This window comes from Mesoplodon densirostris, chromosome X (assembly GCF_025265405.1).
Source record: "Mesoplodon densirostris isolate mMesDen1 chromosome X, mMesDen1 primary haplotype, whole genome shotgun sequence".
NCBI classification, from domain to species: domain Eukaryota; kingdom Metazoa; phylum Chordata; class Mammalia; order Artiodactyla; family Ziphiidae; genus Mesoplodon; species Mesoplodon densirostris.
The window spans coordinates 95,474,208-95,479,223 of record NC_082681.1 but is presented as its reverse complement, the minus strand read 5'-3'; the positions used below and the strand labels follow the sequence as shown (position 1 = coordinate 95,479,223).

The 5,016-nt window shown below is 42.3% G+C and overlaps 1 pseudogene; it reads right to left on the bottom strand.

Annotated features, from left to right (window-relative positions):
• Positions 1-3,462: 3,462 nt before the first annotated feature.
• Positions 3,463-4,406, bottom strand: LOC132482048 (microtubule-associated protein RP/EB family member 1-like; annotated as a pseudogene).
• Positions 4,407-5,016: the final 610 nt, after the last annotated feature.

Below are 5,016 nucleotides of genomic sequence, written 5' to 3'. Positions count from 1 at the left end.
ACACACACACACATATATATATATATAATCATATCATCTGGGAATAGAAATAGGTCTACTTCCTTTCCAATTTGGGTGCCTTTTATTTCTTTTTCTTGACTGAAAATTGCTCTGGCTAGACCTTCGAGTACAATGTTTAGTAAAAGTGGCAAAAGTGGGCCTCCTTGTCTTGTTCCTGATCTTAGGGAAATGCTTCCAGTCTCACTATTGAGTATGACAGTAGCTGTGGGTTTTCTATAAATGCCCTTTATCAGGTTGAGGGAGTTCCCTTGTATTCCTAGTTTGTTGAGTGTTTTCATCATGAAAGGATATTGGATTTTGTCAAATGGTTTTTCTGCATCAGTGAGATGGTATCATGTGGTCCAAGATATTTTCTAATTTCTACTGTGATTTGTTATTGATCCATGGGTTATTTACAAGTATATGACTTATTTTCAAACATCTGAGGATTTTCTAGTTATCTGTTATAAACATGTAGTTTAATTCCATTGTGGTCAGAGAATATACACTGTATAACTTCACCCTTTGAAATTTGTTGAGACTTTCTTTATGGACCAACATGGGTTCTTTTTTAAAATTTATTTTCTATCTATCTATCTATCTATTTATTTATTTATGGCTGTGTTTGGTCTTCGTTGCTGCACACAGGCTTTCTCTGGTTGCGGCAATCGGGGGCTACTCTTCGTTGCGGTGCGCAGGCTTCTCATTGCGGTGGTTTCTCTTGGTGTGGAGCATGGGCTGTAGGTGTACAGGCTTCAGTAGTTGTGGCTCACGGGCTTTAGAGAACAGGCTCAGTAGTTGTGGCGCACGGGCTTAGCTGCTCCGTGGCATGTGGGATCTTCCCGGACCAGGGCTCGAACCTGTGTCCCCTGCACTGGCAGGCAGAGGCTCCGGATGCGCAGGCTCAGTGGCCATGTCTCACGGGCCCAGCCGCTCCGCGGCATGTGGGATCTCCCCGGACCGGGGCACGAACCCATGTCCCCTGCATCGGCAGGTGGACTCTCAAACACTGCGCCACCAGGGAAGCCCATGGCAGGCAGATTCTTAACCACTGCGCCACCAGAGAAGTCCCCAGCATGGGTTCTATTTGGATAAATGCTCCCTGTGCACCTGAAAAGACTGAATTCTTCAGTTGTTGGGTGTAGTAATTATATGAAGTTGTGCCAATTATATGAAGTTGGTTAACTGTGATGTTCAACTCTTCTATAACATGTCTGATTTCTTTTTCTGTTTATTCTATTACTGAGAGAGGTGTGTTAAAATCTCTATGTTGTGGATTTGTCTATTTCATCTTGTAATTCTATCAGCTTTCACTTTATATATTTTGAACCTATGTTATTAGGTGTTGTAGTAGGCAGAATAATGGACCCCCAAAGATGTCCTGTCCTAATCCCCAGAAACTAAATATGATGAGTTGCCGTGCACATGAATGTTTTGTTACATGACAAAAGGGACTTTACAGATGTAATTAAGATTATTAATCAGTTGATCTTAATTTAGAGAGATTATCCCAGATTACCCATATGGGCCCAGCGTAATTACATGAGCCCTTAAAAGCAGATACCGGGGGCACGGGTGGAAGAGGAAGGCAGAAGGGAAAGTCAGAGATTCAAAGCACAGAAAGAAGTTGCCATGCTATTGTCAGCTTAAAGATGTAGGGGACCATGTGAAAAAGAAGTGAATTATGACAACAAACTGAATGACTTTGGAAGTAGATTCTTCCCTAGAGCCTCCAGAAAGGTACACAGCACTGCCAACACCATCATTTCAACCTTATGAAACCCTAAGAAGAGAACCCAGCTGAACCGCACTTTGCCTGGACTTCTGCCCCATGGAAACTGTGAAGTAATAAATGGGTGTTGCTTTAAGCAGCTAAGTTTCTTTCTTTTTTTTTCACTCTTGAAATACAGAATTTTATTTAGAAACTGTTTAAAGTAGAAAAATACCCTGTCAAGACAGACCAGGTGGAAAATGGGTTCCCAATAAAATGGAATTTTAGGGCAACAAAAGTCTAAAAGGCCACAAAAGAGAAATAGCACCACTGTTATTTGAACAATGGCTAGTTACTTGCATTTTTTGGCATTGTTAATCACTGAATCTGGGTTTTCCTCTGAATTCCACACAGAGCATGCACTAACACAACAATTTTATCATAAAGTACCTGCTTGCTACACACATTTTAGGACAAGCTACCACCAGAAACAAATCAATACAAATACATCCGGGGCAGAACAATCTCAGTAGTGGGTAACACATTCTGCAGAATTCTGCCGAACAAAGGAACTGAATAGGCTGTGGGCAAAGCAAATGAGGGAGTTAAGGAATGAAATATTTTAAATATTAATAATTAACTCAGACATGGTACTGTATTTTCTGCAAAAGAAAATTAACATTTAGTAACACGCTAACATTTTTATCTCCAAAGAGATTAGTGCACTGGCAAAGTATTCCGATAACAGTGGAGGGCTGTGGACAGCAGGTACCGAAAACACCCAGCCTTGCAGATTCCAAGGTAGCAGTGGCCTTCCTTCACTGATCACTCCCTTTGCCAGAGGTCCAGAAAGAACTTGCAGCATGATCACCTGCCTGCTGAACTTCCACTCTAAGCAGCAAACTTTAAGGAGCCAAAGAGGGGTCCCCAGTGGGCAAGGGGAACAGAGAAGAGAAACATGTTAAATGTAAACTTAAAAGACAGTAAAATGGGACACAACCCCCATTCAAATCCCAGAGATGCGGGCAAGTCCCCAAAAGTAGTTGTTAGATTTAAAAACTGGACACACCTCATTTCAAAACAACAACAACAACAAAAACAACAAAACACAGTACATAGAAATATCACGGATAACTGGAAAAATCACCAGAGAAATGTTCTATGAAAATCAAGCTCTTCCACTCAACACATCTCAGGGCTGAAACACACCCTCTATTCATCCAGGCAACAATGCCTCTTGCTTCTTATCAGGGATGCAACTGGTCAAGGACACTAAATGGCTTTAACAAAGCAACTTTTCAAACTTTCCATTTGGGCCAAGGTCTGGGCCTATGAGGATCAGGCAGCCCCGTGAGGGCTGGGAACAACAGGTCCCAAAGGTTGCAGGTTCTGGCCCTTCTTTCCCAGACATAATGTCAAACATACAGAAACTCCTGTCATGTTACATTTTACATCTTGAAATATGGAAGCATCTTTTAAATACTCTTAAGGCATTTATTTATTAAAACGTTCTCTGTCAAGATTTCACATTAGCTTAAAATTCAAACCAGTCTTTACACTTTTCTACTGAGGTCTCCCCCTTCTCCAGCCATCAGTGCTACCAGCATCCACACAGTGAGCCCCATGGTCAGCCTCTTTGTGCCCTGGGTGAGCCAACTAGATGTTAATACTGCTCTGCTACAAGGTAAAAGCTCCTAACTCAAACTTATTGGAAAAGGAGTGAAACTTCTGCAAAGTGCACTTTAAGAAGAGGTTCTTTTTGCTTATAAAAAGAAACCAGTGAGTCCTCTAAGAATAATAAAAGGGAATATTTTACAGTTAAGCACATGATTTGGAGTGAAGAATTCGGATGATGCTCAGCTGGTCCAGGCTGTTAATACTCTTCTTGCTCCTCCTGCGGGCCCCCTTCATCAGGTATCACAAAGCCTTCATCTGTGGCATAGAGAATGTCCACAGTCTTCTGCAATACAGGGTTGTTTTCCCCCTCGTTCTCCTGGCAAATCAATTCAATGTTCCTTAGCTTTCCAAAGTAGAAACCTCTCTCTTTTTCCAAGTCTTCGACGGTAAGTTTCAATACGTTGACCTGCTGCATCAATTCGGCTGCTTCGTCATCCCCGTTCCCCACACCAGGATTCTTCCGCACCACTCCTGGGCCAGCCTTAGGGGTTGCAGTAGTTCTGTGTGTTGCAATGGGCCTCTGTGGAGCTGCACTGCTAGAGCTGAGAGGTTTCTTCGGTTTGTTCAGAGCTGGAGCAACAAGGGAGGGGGCCACCGCAGTTTCTTGACCTTGTCTGGCAGCTACAGGGTCATAGTCTTTCCCACATAGTTTGCATCAAAAAACTTCTTGAACCACTGAACGAATTCAAAATTGTCCTGAAACTTTCCTTTTACTAATTTGTCCACAGGAATTATTTTGTCAACACCCATCCTCTTAAAAACCTGCTTGTAGTATTTTGAAGTTCTGGATGTATTCGTGTTCTAGCTTAGCTTGGAATTTCACTTTCTTCAAGGCAATGGAGCCAGGGAACAGCATGTCCATAAACTGACAGTAGGCAGCCCGAGCACAACTGTTCAATCTTTGTCAGATTCAACTGCAGAGACTCATTGATCCAGGCCAGCATGTCATGTCGACTGAGGTTATCACTGGTGACCGACGTTGAGTACACATTCACTGCCATCTTCGGCTCTCGGCTGGACCGCGGCTGGACCGCGTCCACTGCCTGTACCCGGCTCCGGTTCATCTTCGTCTTGTTCAAACCGCCTGACCCCGCCCGCCCGCCTGCGCGATGACCTCACACGCACCCCCCCCCCCCCGCCCCGTTACGCGCCGATGAAAGCAGCTAAGTTTGTGGTAATTCGTTACAGCAGCAACAAAAACTAATAATGCAGGTAGATTAAAATTTTAGAATTGTTCTATCTTCTCTTGAATTGACCCTTTTATCATTATGAAATTTCCCTCTTTATCTTTAGCATTACTTCTACCTTACAGCCTACTTTCTTTGCTATTATTATAGCTACAACAGCTTTCTATTAGTGTTTGCATTGCATATATTTTTTTCATTTTTTTATGTTCAGCCTTTCTGTGCTTCTTCGCTCCTTTCTATGTTTCTTGCTTCCATTTGGGATCAGATTAAATAACTTTAATATTTAGTATTTCTAGTAGTATAGGTCTACTGGTGATGAATTCTCTTAGCTTTGTAGTAAGCTTTGCAATAAATATTTGTATTTATTTCACTTGCCTTTTTGGACTACTGGTATAGAATTGGGTATAGAATTCTCAGTTGGCAGAGTTTTGTTTCCTTTCA